Source organism: Podarcis melisellensis (assembly GCF_964234715.1).
Source record: "Podarcis melisellensis genome assembly, chromosome: 11".
Lineage (NCBI taxonomy): Eukaryota > Metazoa > Chordata > Lepidosauria > Squamata > Lacertidae > Podarcis > Podarcis melisellensis.
Genome location: NC_138543.1, coordinates 29,060,449 through 29,076,425, shown reverse-complemented (window position 1 = coordinate 29,076,425; position 15,977 = coordinate 29,060,449). Strand labels below are relative to the sequence as shown.

Genomic DNA, 15,977 nt, shown 5'->3' with positions numbered 1-15,977 from the left:
GGCAACTGCTGATGAGGTGCACTTTGCCTGTTTTATGGCGTTTGTGCGATGGGTTGCCCACCCTAAATTGCTCTGGAATAAGATTCCCAGATACCTATAGATTTTCACTTGTTGGATTTCTTGCCCTCTTATTTTCCATTTCTCTAATTTCCAACCATTCGAGAAGACCAAAATTTTTGTCTTCTCATAATTTATAGAGAGTTTGTTGCATTCGCAGTAAAGGATCAGTGAAGATATAAGACGTTTCAGACCCAAGCTCGTTAATGATAGTAGGACAGCATCGTCTGCGTATAATAAGAGAGGAACTGGTTTCTGATTAAGTTTAGGGGCATGTGATTCTATTTTTTGAAGGTTATCTGGCAAGTCTGATAGAAATAAATTAAATAGAAAGGGGGCAAGGATACACCCTTGTTTTACCCCTTTCGAGTTAGGGATGTCTGATGAAAGGTGACCTTTGGTGTTAAGTTTGACTTGGCAGGTATTGGAAGAGTATAGATTTTGCATTAGAATCAATAGGCGCTGATCAATTTTTAATTCTGCGAGTTTCCTCCACAACTTTGGGCGGTCAATTGAGTCGAATGCACCACGAAAATCTACAAAAGCAGCATATATCTTAGATTGCCTTTGGAATCTGTATTTTTCAACCAAGTGCATAAGTACAAGACAGTGGTCTAGTGTAGAGCAACCTTTGGAGAAACCTATTTGTTCTTTCCCTGGTAAATTTAGATTTTTCATCCAGGTAAGGAGTTTAGATAAGAGGTGCTTGGCGTAGATTTTCCCTATCACTGATAATAGGCTTATCGGTCTATAATTCCTTGGTTCTTTTGGGTCGCCATTTTTAAAGATTGGAATAATTATTGATCTTAACCATATCTCAGGTATGATCCCATATTTATCTATGAGAGTAAACAGTTGAGCTAAGGGTTCTGCCCACCAATCTATATAGGTCTTAAATAGTTCTATTGGTAGACCGTCTGGCCCAGGAGATTTCCCCGATTTGAAATTTTTAACTATCTCTCTAATTTCCTCTTCCTCTACCCTTGGCCACTCCTGGAGTTTATTAATTTTATTTTTAGTGGTTTCATTTGGAAGCAATCCCACTTAATAGGATCTTGAAGGGCTTGAGTGTTCATTTTGTGCCTTGGTTTCCTTCCTTGAAGCCTGTGTTGAGGTATAATCTTGATAGCCATTGTGGACCATATTAATCAGCAGTTGTTGGCACTTGTCATAGCTTTAGTAAGGAGCACATCACAGTGATCTTCAGCTTGGACAGTTGCATAGTCTAAGAGGTGCTGGTGTTTTGACTGAGGGTGCCTCCATGATGTTCTAATTTTTTTATTGTCAAAAGAATCTGTTGGTAATAACAAGGTTGTGCGCTTCACATATAGTAAAAAATAAGATTTTGTTCTGGTTGCTGTTGCCAATTCCTTCTTTCCCAATAGTCCTAATCCACAGATCAAAATCTCACCCAACTCTTGCATTAAAAGAAGCCAGGAGGATATTTTTATCCTCCTTAGACATCTCTGATAGGATGGCATCCAGCTGAGGATAAAAAAAAAATTCTTTAATGTCTTCATCAGCATCCAGTGTTGTTGCATTATTGCTTAAAATAGTAGCCTGTTGGTTTTTGGTGAGTTTTATTTAAAGGGTTGAACGTCACTCATTAATGCCAGTTGGGACTTCTGACAAGAACTTCACAAGATTGTTTTTTATAGCAAAGCCTACTCCATGTATTCAATGTTCTTGTTTAGGTAGACTTTTCCAGAAGAATGTGTAGCCTCCTTTTTCTTCCTTCAGTTATTGGTATATAAGTTATACTCGCTTGCTCTTTGAGTTTGTTGAAACACTGCAATATCAATGTTAAAACATCACAAGTCTCTTGCAATGATGGCAGTCCTGCATTCGGGACGCTCATTATCTCTGATAGTCCATATACAAAGTCCATATATTTCATGTTGCTAAGTTGACTTTTACAACCGCTGCATCATGACTCCACTGGGTGCTGTAATCCAGTCAGGGGGAAAGGGAGGCAGACTATGTTTAGGGCACTTTTTCTAGCCCCTCCCCCTATTCAGGGTGAGCAGAGTGGATCCTAAATAGGATTGCTCAGTCATGGATACAACTGCCAAGCTACTCAACTGCCTCATTCCTTGAGTTAGAACAACTGGATCTGTATCCACTGCCCATGTTCCGGTTAATGGCTAGGGGCTTCCAGAGTGGGACTTTTTTGAGTTTGGGTTTGGGATGGGCTTTTGGAAGAGGCCTGTGTGTGAATTTGCTTTATGTGTGTAGATCAGTGCATGCTGACCAACGCACAGTCTTCACAGTAAGGCTCTATTCCAGTGGCATGAGTATCATGACAACCAGTAGATTCCTATCTGCTGCAGTCTTCATCCACCTTCACAGCCATTGTAACATACCCACTTGTTATCTTCTGCCTGTTCTGCCACTGAGGACTTATTGGATCATTCTTTGTCCAGCTCCTCCCCTTTAACCTTACTGCCTTGGGTGACCCTGCTGGGAGTATGAGACTCCCAACGGCTTCACTTACAAGAGTCATAGGAACGTGCAAGCCCACTCACCATGACAAGGTGATGATCCAGCAAGTGAGCGAGTGTTGGAGTATACCATCAACATCCCTGAACATTGTTCATGCTGGCTGGGGTTGATGGGAATTAGAGTCAGATAACAACTAGAGGGCCACAAGTTACACCCCCCTGTTTTTAGGTAAAAATAAACAGATTTTGAACAATTTCCCACTACCCCCCACAACTCTCATTGCTTCATCCCAATTTGTCCAAGAGGGCCTCCCAGACTATAGGAGAAAGATTTTTTGTGGGGGGATGTAGGGGACAGAAGCAGCCAATTGAGGCTGACACTTCATGCATCCCATGAAGTGAGACCTAGTGCACAAAAAAATGTGTCACTATTAAGGACAGAGGAGAAATTCAGTTCGGTTGGCATTTAAAGGGAAGGCTACCTAATTTGCATTTCCCAAAACTGTACACTACCCAAAACACAGCCACTCTCCATGAATCACACTTCTCTGGACTTTACAATGCACTTCTCTAGCCAAGCAATCAGTACAAAGTTTCATATACTAGGGTAAAGCTGTTCTTATAAATATATATATTAGTGGCGTGCAGAAATGCATTAAGTTATGGAAAATTGCAAAAATGTGAATATCAGAGAAATTGCATACAGGGATGTGCATATTAGGGGAATACTGCATGAAAATGTTGTTGAATTTTCATGAGGGCTTTAAAAAACAATAATAATCACAAACAGATATGGAATTGTGGAGTTTAGAAAATGAGAAACCAAGAGAAACTGAACTTGAAAGGTTTGCCCATCCCCAATCACAATAAATCTGTTGGTCATTTGTGTGCCACCAGTTTTTGTGATACTTTTTCTGATAGCTTCTGATACTTTTTGGGAAAATTTAGAAGGCAATAATCCTGGCCATTGTTTTAATGTATTCACTGTCCAGTCCAGTTTCCTTTCTTGACAGCTGAATTACCGGTACTATCACTTTCATATTGACACTGAGTATAACAGCCCACTATGAGGCACTCTTTATCCACTTTCCGTAAAGGTATGCTAAGGCAGCTCTGAAACATTCTGCTCCTTCATTCATGTTTCCGCCCCCTCTCAGTAGCTCTGCAAAGGTTATTCTTTACAATGAATGCATGTAAGGAACAGAATGATGTGAAACAGTGTTTTCAGAATGCCTGAATGGGCCATTCTATTCTTGACGTCATAAGAAATGCACTGAAACATGCTACTTTTGACTAAACAAAGAATAACTATGGTTAAAGCTGTCCCATTATTTTTAAAATAATAAAACATTGTGGTAGTGTTGAGAAATCACTCTTTTAGAACCTTAGAGCTATGAATCTGCACTTGTAAGATGAAGAATTTGGCATAAGTGTGAGGAAAAAATGTATGTCTGTTACTATGTGAGCCAGCGTTTCCCAAATGTCAGGTTGAGATGGAGTTCACCAGTAGAACATGAAAATAGTGAACAAGGTTGGGGGAACACCAAAACAATGGACAACTGGGGCCTGAACTTATGGATTTCAAAATTCCACTACTGGGCCTCCATATTAACATTTCAAAACAAGTGCAATGAGGTCTGCAAACAAGTATAAGACAAGTCATGGCTTAAAATGTAAAGAATAGTCTTGAATTATATGGTGAAGCAGGGATGGGCCTTGTTGGACTCCCATCTTGACTAGGACTAGGGGAGAAATTCTGTGGACATGGATGATGGTGTTATAGTCCAATAGCTTCTATAGGGCTACTGATTTCCTATCCCTGCTGTAAACACTATAACTGAGGATATTAACCACTGACAACAAATACAAAGTTACAGAATGTAAAATATGTAAGCTTGTTAAAAGAGGGTAAAAAATCAGAAAGCGGTAATAGCTTATCTAATAAAAATTGCAGTGTTTTGTTAAGGCTGTTGTAGCCTGTGTATTGTGGCACACCAGTACTTTAAATTAATCTATTCCCACTTGAAAATCTATAAACTTAATCAGAAATGGCCAAGTAAAGTTCTGTTTTCAATGCCAGTTAAGCACGTGCTTAAATCTTTCACACTGAAATCAATGGGGTTTTTTTTAAGTGTTTAACTTTGGCAAGATCATTCCCATGGCTATTTAATATCACAATTACATATATATTGGCTTCTTCTGTACTATAGGAAGCACAAATTAAAGGAAAAAGCAAATGTATGTACAATGAAAATATAGTCTGAAATATTTTAAATCTGAGTATTTCTTCAGAGTTACTTGATACGTCTCGTTGTGGTTGCATGAGCAATTGTATGAGTTGAAATAGTCCAGATTGGTGTTACAGTATAATACCTCTGATGTATCTGAGCTATGTTACCATGAGAACTTGTGGGTGTTAGCTTGGCATCAGGTTCCGTAAGGGTTGTTCCCAGCAATATGGTAGATAACACTGATGGTATGCCAAGCTTTACAATCTCGTCTTTGCAAAGCTAACATTACACCATTTTCTGTGCCTCTGCAAGCAGGCACAATAAGACTTTAGATTTGGCTACCTGGCCCTGTTATAGGAAACTCCTGGGGAACTTTCTCTTGAGCGCTGTGCCCCAGTTTGATCAGGAGAGTATGTCTCTGAACAGTTGCCACCTAATGTCACATACAGCAGAAACACAGTCTTAGATCTGAGGCTGTGCTTGCCCTACGTAAATTGCATTAAAGGCATAAAGTACCTGCTTGTAATAAAAATTAAAAAAGCAGCTAGCAAGAGTAACTTTTCATACATCTTGGTGTGTTGGTGTGGTGGGTATTTTGTTGGAGCTGGGATGTGTTCAGATTCCTGAAGCCACATAGCGACCCACTGTTGCATGTGCTTCTCCAAACCAGAGATTGGAGAACTTAAGATGTTTTTAAGAATTTGTAGCTGATTATTAGTGTGAAATCCACATAATTATGAAATACTAGCTGAAGGATGCCAACATTTGGCCACATAGCAAAAAAAAGTGGAAGAAACACTTCCCCTGTCAATGGTAACAGCCGAACAGCTCAGACATTCTAATCTGCTTTCTATAAGTTGATAGTGTGCTTTTTTCTTTTCTTTTTCTACTGCCACAAGAATACTTTGGTGCAGTTTCCTTTATCCCATTATAAGCACACAAGAGCACCATATCAGGTTTTGGGTGGGTCTGTGGTGTGCTGCTAAAATTGCTTTTCATATGTACCTCAAGGTCTTGTGCTTCCCTGATCACCACCCTTACAGGCTTACTCCAAATCCAACAAAAAAACCCTTTATCTCTGAGGACCTGTTATATGTAGACAGCTTCCAGAGGTTTTCATAGTACAGAACTGCAGAGGAACTGCAAGTACCTCAGGGAAAGAATGTAAATAAAACTCAGGATCTATCACTGCACAAGGAGCTGTTTTGAACAAGCTCTGACTGTGGTTTTGCCCACCTCATCCCTATCGAAAGCAAAACGGTTTGTGCAACTGTGCTACAAGTGGTGTGTTTGTTTCATCAGCAAATGCAAAAGTAGGTGAGGCATTGGTTACTTTTTATAACAGAACCTCTGTCTGGAAGTGACAGACATGTTAGAACTGAAAGCATTGGGGGGCAGAGAGGGGATTATTGTGTAGCTATTTACTCTCACTCTCTGAACATCTCACCAAGCTTAAAGTTCTCATTTGGTCACAGCTTTCTATTAGAACACCATATGCGAAACATCAGTAGTCTACCAGGTAGTCGCTTGGGGTGGCAGTCGTTTTGGAATCAGTCTGTAACCCAAGAGGTTGGCCCCAATATACTTTGCAGTGCCTCAAATCAAAGGATGCCAGGGCTTAATGTTTTGTATGTGTGCGGCTTCTGTGCTCAGTCCAAAAGTTGAGTCTCAGCATCCTCTCAGAAATCCAAGGCATCTTGAGACCCCCACCCCTTTTCAGGTCACATGGTGCAGTTGCTTTGGTTAGCCATGACAACATATTTTTCCCTGACCTAGATTATAATCCAAAATGTGACAGTGATAGTTGGTAAGATTAAATAGCCGCATTTCATTGCTCATTCTGTGTCGAGGGATACTGCACCTGACAGTTTTTTTTCTAGAAAACATTGTAAGAGGCGTTCTTAAGATTCTAGCTGTTTCATATCATTCAAGGAAGAAAAATTCCTCATCGGTTTGGAAATTACGGTACTCTCTCATATATGCATGGTCCTTGAACTTCAGACACGTTCTGAAATGCATTTTAAATTGTTCTTCGCTAAGCTGGCTGGTACAGTGAACTATAAAAATAACTCTCAGGCAGCTTTAACTTTCCTGGAAATAAGCTTTTATTTCATTCAAATCAGACTCAGTGGATCACACGGTAATAAGAACAGTAAACATGAATTGAGAGCATAGCTGTGGGGTTCAATCACATCTGACAATGCTAGCCTGGATTTACACAGCAACTAACGCTGCAGTTGAAATCATACCTTGTTAACAATGTGTTTTGTCCTAAAAGTGTTACATTTTTTCTCTTCCGAAAAACGACCGGCTGCTGCTAAATGACAGTTTGCCAGCACTGATCGTTAGCAGATTCTTCACGCTTAGAACGGAGAAGAGAGTGCCGTATTCTGAAAGGGGGAACAAAAGCTGGGAGGGAGAGAAAGGAAGATGCTGCTGAGGCTGGAGCGAGCCAGTTTGAGCCGGCACTATTTAGCAATGACGGAGAGAGTAGAGGGGGAAATGGGGGAAGGGAAGGCACTCGCTGGGGAAAGGGGGGGCGCATCTCAGTTCAGCCGTCACTAGCTCCCGAAAGGTTCATTGCTAAAGCTGCTTTAGCAATACATTATCTCCTTTAAATGTGTGTGCTCGTTCCCATGATTGTCTGTGGGAGAGAGACTAGGTAGGAACATCAGCATGCAGCACTGCACAGCCTGAAGATTTGAATTCAAACTTCTCTGTTTGATTTCTGACTTGCCATTTGCTTTCTGCTTTTGTGAGTGATGTAATGCTGGCATACCTTCATTAGGTGTGTGATTTTGCGCACAAGTCTTTTTAGCATGAAGAAAGTGAGACAAAAATGTATATGTGTGTGGTTACCCTGACCTCCATGGCTAATAGCTGTGGTCATCCTAAGGCTTTAGAACAGTGTTTCCCAACCGGTGTTCCGCGGCACACTAGTGTGCCGCCGGACGTTGCCTAGTGTGCCGTGGGAGGGAGGCGGGCGAGTCGGGCTAATCCTCCGGCCCCGCTCCCCCGGGGAACGTGCCCCGTCATCCGCTTCTGCCTTGCTCCCTGTGACAGGAATTCCCCAAACTGCATCAGCATCTGCCGCTTGCCCAGCAGCCCCGGCGCTGCCTTGCGCCCGGCGCCCCCGCCATCCTCGGCGCAGGGAGCGAGGGGCGCGCAGGCAGGCGCTGCCCGGCGGAGTGACGGCTCCTTCCGAGCGGCTGGCAGTGTCTGGGCATGACTGGCCTCCCGCCTGGTCCCGCGGCAGCTGCAGACGCGGCCGAAGCAGTGCAGGGAAGGAGACGCCCGGCCGCCCAGCCCTGCCCCGCACGCTCCCACTCTCTCTCGGCGGCCGGGGAGCGGGGCCAAAGCGGGCCCCCACCTGAGTGGCGGCTGCGTGAGCCAATAGGCGAGCTGGGGCAGAGGGGGAGGCGGGGCTCCGGAGAACAAAGGAGGGAGGGGGCACCCGGGAGAAGGGGGCGGGGCGGGAGGAGCGGGGAGCGCGGCGCTGCGCCCGGGACGCCCCAGTTCCGCCGGGTTAGAAGCCAGCGGCCTACCTCTGCTGGCCGTGGAAGGCAGCCGGGTCTGGGTCGCGCCCCGAGAGTGGCGGGGTCCGCGCACAGCCTGCCCTCCAGGCTGGGAAGTGGCTCCTAGGCTCCGCCTGAAGCCACGCAGAGCCCGCAAGGCGCCCTCGGCGCAACTTGGCCGGGGCAAAAGGCGAAGCTCTGGAGGGAAAGGCGGCCGGATTCCCCTCCTCGGCGGGTCCGGTGGTCTCCCGCCTCCTCTGAGGAAGGGTCTCTTCTTCAGCTTTTCTGATCCTTCGTGGCCCCGTTGGGAGAAGCCGAAATAAATAATGGCCGTGCCATTAAAGTTCTCTCTTTTATAAAAGGGATCCTAATAGAATCGTAGAGTTGGAAGGGATCCCCAGGGCTATCCAGTACTGTACAACCCCTGCAGTGCAGGAATCTCAGCCATAGCATCCATGGCAGACAGACATCCCACCTCTGCTTAAAAACCTCCAAGAAGGGAAAAACCTCCCGAGGGAGACCATTCCCCTGTTGAACAGCCCTTACCAGCAGAAAGTTCTTTCCCATGTTTAGTCAAAATCTTTATTGTAACGTGAATCCACTGGTTCGAGTCCTACCTTCTCTACCTTCTATGCTGTTACTATTTTTTTATTTTTTTTTACATAAGTAAAAAGTGACCTTTCCCCATCTGGCATGGTGGTGTGCCTCGAGATTTTTTTCATGGAACAAGTGTGCCTTTGCCCAAAAAAGGTTGGGAAACACTGCTTTAGAAATCTCATTGGGGGAGGGATTACATTTTACATACATACAATAGAGGGTAGCATGTGTGCTCTATATGGAGATTTAAGTCCTATTCAGGCATTCGAGTGGACACATGTGGGCTTAAACAGGCGAGGGGAGAGGGGAGGTCCCCATGTGTGCTGAATCCATTTCAGACACATGTGTTCAGTAGGAAGTTCTGAAGGAGGATTCTAAGTTCTTTTGGTGGCTGGGACAAAGATCTGAAGCAAAACCAGGATGTGCTAGGGTATTGGGGCACAGCTGGCATGCACCCCACTCCCTTGCAAAAGCCCCCTTGCATTTGCTCAAATGCTTGAATAGGGCTGGGGAATTAACATTTCATCCCATTTGCTGGGCTGGGTCTGATGTGCTCATGTTCTGGTGCCATTCTTCATTCCCCATCAGTTTAAGAAGTGATCTGATAGTTGCCACTGTCACTTTTACCATACCCAGCTGATAAACAGGATGCACTACTGAACACTTTGTGAACTATTGGCCAGTTCCCGTGACTACTGTTTGCAAGATTACCACCTCTAAAAATCAGCCTGAGAACTTAATTACATGCAGCTTTCAGTGCAGGGTTGTTATCAAGCCCTCTTCTGCCTTTTGCAGAGTTGGAAGCAGGCTGTGGAGGAAGTAGGCTAATTTGTAATTGTTATAACATGCTTTTTTTTGTCAGTGGCAGAGATATTCAGTCTTCTTCTCCTCCCTCCCCCAAGTATCAGCATGAAGCTGATCTGCCAAGTATTTTGCACCTTTGTTTGCTAGGTCAATTTTCCTTATCTACTGACACTCTTTAGCAAGGTCATCAACATTCAATATGGCCTCTAGCAGAGTACTGTACCTCTAGTTTCTTTTTGATCATGCTCCTCTAATGTAAGAGCTAGAGTCTTCTCTTGCCAGTTTATTTGCCTCAGGCCAAATTCAGAGCTCAAAAATGGGGAAACGCAGAACAGTGTGCACTCATTTATGCCATGTTGAACTGTATTCATTGCTCACTGTGAGCCAGGGATCTGGGAGACACAGCTGCATCACATATGCCACATTATTTACTTTGTACATACATTGCTTCCACATGGGAGAAAAGCATGTATATTGCCTGGATACCATCACATCTGATGAATGGGATGGCATGTGTATCCATTTTGCTGGCCAGCTGAGGCTACATACTGCATGATACATAAACCTTTAACAACGTATTCATGGACCAGAAAGGCAACATAGGAGGATCTGTGTGTTTATGCAGGGAAATTCCTCGCATGTCCTGGTTTTTGGGTGTCAAAATGGCATTGAGGGGAATTTTGCCGAATTGGCAAAATGTAAGGGAAAACCTGGGTATATGGCAATGTGGTGGAAATAGCAGTGGAAGCAGCTCAAAAAGCTTGAAATCACTATTTGGGGGGGAGGTCCCCCCAAAAATGTTTAACAATTTGGGTTTGTCCCTCCAAAATGCTAAGCAGTTTTGATGGGTTTCTTTAAAAAAGGTTGGGGTCTTCCTAAAAAAAAGCTCAGCGGATGTCAGGTATTTTACTTTTTGATATATGGCAACCTTATGGGGTGGTTGCTTGCCTACTTCAGTTCCTATTCCAGCCAACAATTTGAAAATTGGGGTTAGGGCATGGAACAGCATCAGGCAGCGTTCACTTCATACCTTGTCTCTGCCGTGAACTCACTAGGTGGCCTCAGGTAGGCGGAGTGGGGTGGGGTGAATCTGACTATTTTGCTTTTTCATTTTTCATTTTTCTTTTCTTCAGTTAAGTTCTCCACATTTCCACATTAGTTTTCAACTTTAATTTTCTCAACAACCTTCTTATTTAATCGGGCTTTTTGTGTGAATTATGCACATTTTTTGCAAAGCAATTTCCCCTAATTTAACACACATTTGCATGTTAGTTTTGCTCTCTCACACATTTTATGGACACATTACCTTTGAGTGCATTTTTGCACACATTATTTGGCATTGCAATATGCAGAGAAGTGCAGATTTCTAAGGCTAGCTTCATGGGGGGTGGGTTGCATATTGTTTTAAGAAAGTGCAAATTGGTTAGATTCACCTTTAAATGTGAATTGAATCCAATTTCTCCCCCATCCCTAATGTCAGGCGAGCCACTCTATTTCCATCACAAAATCTTAGGAAGTAGGGAAGAGTCCAAGCTAATGTAGAAGGCGTTGTAAGAAGCAGGCATGGGCTGGCACAAGCAGGATCTAGAGGCATCACACAGGCCTTTGCTGCTTCATACATCATGAGAAACCATAGTTTCCCCCTTCTAATTCCTCTTTCATGCACCAGCTCTCAGACATTCCACAGCAGGAAGCTTCCCTGACTGGCTGCCAGTCTTCCCATATAGGCACATGCATGGACAGCAGTGGCGTAGCGTGGGTTGTCAACACCCAGGGCAAGGCAAGTAATTTGTGCCCCCTAACCCGTGGATTTGCGCCCCCTAACCCTAACCCCCAGATGTTGCGCCCGGTGCGGCCGGCCCCCCCTGCACCCCCCATGCTACGCCACTGATGGACAGACCCATATCCAGTCGGGAAATTGCCCATTTAACTTTGAGGGCTCTCAGATTTCCCATACACAGCTTCCCCTAGGCAGCATGGTTCTTGTAATGTCATGGGAGAATGTTACCAGGAAGCTTATCCCAGCAGTTAATGCAAAATAGTTGGGTTTAGTTATATTGGGAGCACTATGCATGTGCTTGAAAGTAAAAGTTTCAGTATTTCCTGTTTCAGACCACTGATAGGTACATCAAATCAATTGCAGGAAGACTTAGCTTTAAAGAAACTTCTTGATGTTAGATGAGCTCGTTTCAGCATGCTGATGCTTTTCAAGCATTCTGGAAGATATTCTGGGTTGTGATACTGAATTTGCATTTCTTGTACTGACTTTAAACAAGGGATTTTGTGTTTGTTTCTAGTAATTGCAGAATGGCCACACACACACACTGCTTCCGAACCAAGACAGTGTGAAAAGGCTTAGCTGGATTTTTGCCACTGATAGCTGGTTGCAGAATCTTTGTTAACAATACACAAGCAGCGAGATGTGGTATTCAGAAAATGATAGTGTATGTAGGCATAATCCACTTTTCAAAGGGTCACAGAGAGTGCTCCTGAGCTGAATGGAAGCATTAACAGTAGAAATAGCCCTGATTTCCTGCAATTATTTTGTAGTTGCTTGCACCATTTAGAAACAAGTTATTGTGCTCTACATCCACACCACCCCCTTGCTATGGTCTCCTTTTGCATTGTCCTTGTCAGTATTATTCAGGACCTACAGATTAATTGCTTGTTAGCCCTAAACTGTTTCTGTTCACACTTTGGCTGAATGAATGGTGATGCACTGCTCTGACACAAATCATGTGTAAATGAGACCTTTTCTCTGGTACTGTAGCAAGGTACCTGGTAGTTCATATTATTGAGTGCAACATTAGAGGCCTGCAGTCAGTCAGGGTATTTTCCCCAATCAGTTTGCATCATCATCATCATCCTAATTTATTTATACCCCGCCCACTCTGGGTGGCTTCCAACAAAATATTAAAATACAATAGTCTGTTAAACATTAAAAGCTTCCCTAAACTGCCTTCAGATGTCTTCTAAAAGTCTGGTAGTTCTTGTTCTCTTTGACATCTGGTGGAAGATGGGCAGGTGCCACTACTGAGAAGGCCCCCTGCCCGGTTCCCTGTAACATGGCTTCTCGCAGCGAGGGAACCGCTAGAAGGCCCTCGGCACTGCACCTCAGTGTCCTGGCAGAACGATGGGGGTGGAGGTATACTGGACCGAGGCCATTTAGGGCTTTAAAGGTTAGCACCAACATTTTGAATTGTGCTCGGAAACATACTGAGAGCCAATGTAGGTCTTTCAAGACCGGTGTTATATGGTCTTGGCGGCCGCTCCCAGTCACCAGTCTAGCTGTGGCATTTTGGATTAGTTGTAGTTTCCGGGTCACCTTCAAAGGTAGCCCCACATAGAGCGCATTGCAGTAGTCCAAGTGAGAAATAACTAGAGCATGCACCACTCTGGTGGGATAGTCCGCGGGCAGATAGGGTCTCAACGTACCAGCCTGCATACCAGATGGAGCTGGTCTGGACACACAATTGACCTGCGCCTCCATGGACAGCTGTGAGTCCAAAATGACTTCCAGGCTGCACACCTGGTCCTTCAGAGGCACAGTTACCCCATTCAGGACCAGGGAATCCTCCACACCTGCCAGCCTCCTGTCCCCGCAAAACTGTACTTCTGTCTTGTCAGGATTCAACCTCAATCTGTTAGCTGCCATCCATCCTCCAACCACATGCTTCTCACCGCTTGATTCTTGACCACGTGCAACTTTTTTCTACCCATTCTCTCTCCCATCAGATTCTTTCACATTTCTTCTCTTCCTCTCACTGCTATTTGGACCACCCCTTCCATCACATTTCCTAAGCCTCCTGTTGCCTGGTTTCCTTGGCACACTGTCTTGTCAGCCTCCCTGGTTCCTTCCTTCCTAGGTTCCTAGGTTCATGTGTCCTCTCCTCCTTTTCTACTGTTTTCTGCATGTCCCACCTTTCTCTGGAAGCTGAACAGCTCAGTCAGTGGAAGCCAGACATTTTTATGCCTGCCTCGCCCATCTGTGACATTAGGGTTAGCAGTTGCTTTGCCACTTCCTCCTCCAAACATTTTTTCCTGCAGTACTTGGATTCATGTGTTAAAGCACCTAGTCTTTTAACTAAAGAATGACCACAGTCATAATATGCTTACTAGTCCTGTTGTCCTCATTGGAACATTTCCAAGCACAGGTGTTGAGGATCAGTCTAAAAGGTAGGCTAGGAAGAAATGAAAAAGACAAAGAATAAAATGTGAACTTTGGTAAAGGTGCCTAGCTTTTGCCTCTTCATTGAGGCAAGCTCTATCTAGGATTGTCAGGTGTGCCTTTTACGATCTGAAGAGAAACCAGAGTATAAGTTCCCCTTCTACAATCTCTCTAAAGAACAGGAGGAGAAAGCAGGAGACAGTAAGATAAATTCTTTGGGGCACACAGTTTTCCAGATAAAGTCCTTAAGGTGAAAGCTAGTTTGTTTGTTTTGTTTTGTTTTTACAGCTTTTATATTTATAGCACTGTGATGTTCTCAGGTTGAATATAGCAATGCAAATGATTCCATTGCAATATATAAGCTTTCCTGTATTCTGTACATATTTTCAGTGTGACATTTTTTGGTGTCTTTTAGTACCATCTGTGAAGTATAGTTCTTCTTCACTATAACTCCTTGAATATAGGCATGCTCTTGGTTGATGAGGTATCTGAATCTTCTCTTAAGCTCCCATACAGCATGGTGCTGTAGTTTATGTTATATTGACTATTCGGTTCAATACTGCTTAGAGATTGCAGTATTAAGCAGCATGCAAATTGTGAAACAAAATAAATAGTGAATAGGATAACAGTCCTGTGACTCCTTCTGAGATGGGGAACCAGTGGCCACCCGCTCCTGTTGCACATCCTGCATCTTCCCTGATCATTCGCCATGCTAGCTGCAGCTGATGGGAGTTAGGGTCCCACAACATCTGGAGGGCCACAGGTTCCCCATCGCTGCTATAGGTACTACATAGCAGGCCCATACAGAGGCCCCAGCAGTGCTGTGGAACCTAATCCTTCCCTAGAGCTCAGGAACCAGACCTATGATTTTATAACAGAAAAGATCAGTTACTGCAGTGTGCACTGCAATCATCTGTCATTGGAAACGCTTTGGAAGCATGGCTAAATGAGGCAATGGGGTAAAGGTAACAAAAAACAAAAAAGGTAAAGAACCCCTGGATGGTTAAGTCCAGTCAAAGGTGACTATGGGGTGCATCACTTATCTCGCTTTTGGCCGAGGGAGACGGCGTTTGCAGACAGCTTTCTGGGTCATGTGGCCAGCATGACTAAACCGCTTCTGGCATGATGGGACATTGTGACAAGTGCTAGAGCATGCAGAAATGCCATTTACCATCATGCTGCAGTGGTACCTGTTTATCTACTCACACTGGTATGCTTCCCAACTGCTAGGTTGGCAGGAATGGGGACAGAGCAACGGGAGCTCACCTCATTGCGTGGATTCGAACTGCTGACCTTCCGATCGGCAAGTCCAAGAGGCTCAGTGGTTTAGACCACAGCACCACCCGCTCCCTTCACCCCATTGGGTAGAAAGGTACTAGCACAGGTACAATGGTACTAGAAAGGTCCTCCCAACAGCTGGGCCAGCTGCTTTTTGTTTTCCAAGCCCAATTCACAGGACAAATCTATGAAAGCCATATAAATTGTCTGAGCCCAACAGAACTTTGGGCACGGGTTAGCAGCCTTTGGAGACCTTTGCACACATTCACAGACCGGAGAAACTGTCACACACAGCTGGCAAACCAAGCACATACTGCAGCTTTGTGTATTGGCAACAAACAAATGCTTCTTTGAAGCCTAATTTCAGTGGTGGGGAGAGGGATTCTGTGGGTAACAAGAAAGGCTGCTGCAGGGACATTGACTTACAGCACAACCTAAAACATATTTATTTAGAAGTAAATCCTTCTGACTTCTGTGGGACATACACTCTAGTAAATGTATTTATGGCCACAACCTTTTGCTGCAATTCTAACCCCACATACATAGGAATCAGTCCCGTTGAACTTCTGAGCAGACATGTGTAAGGCTTATTGTTAATCACCAACCCTATTTCCTAGTCATGTTACTGCATGATACCTTAGCTTCAGCAGAGGGATGCCAGGTCATCCCCCTGTTTTGTAGCATTGGGCAGAAAACAAACAGGCTGAGTTCTTGGTGGGCCATTGTATGTGTCTGGTGGGCTGTGTTGGGCTACATGTACAGGCCTGCAACAAATCATGGGAACACAGTGGTAGATGCAGTGGGCTTCAGAAGTCTTTGGTGAAACTGTCAACTTTGAACCAAGCACTTTAATGTAAAAAAAGCACACATTGCATAGGAGCACTTG

The 15,977-nt window shown here is 44.2% G+C and overlaps 1 protein-coding gene across 4 annotated transcripts in view; it reads left to right on the top strand.

Moving 5' to 3' along the window:
* Positions 1-15,977, top strand: part of ADGRV1 (adhesion G protein-coupled receptor V1) — a 242,414-nt gene that overhangs the window by 147,965 nt on the left and 78,472 nt on the right. The gene's annotated exons all lie outside the window — the stretch shown is intronic.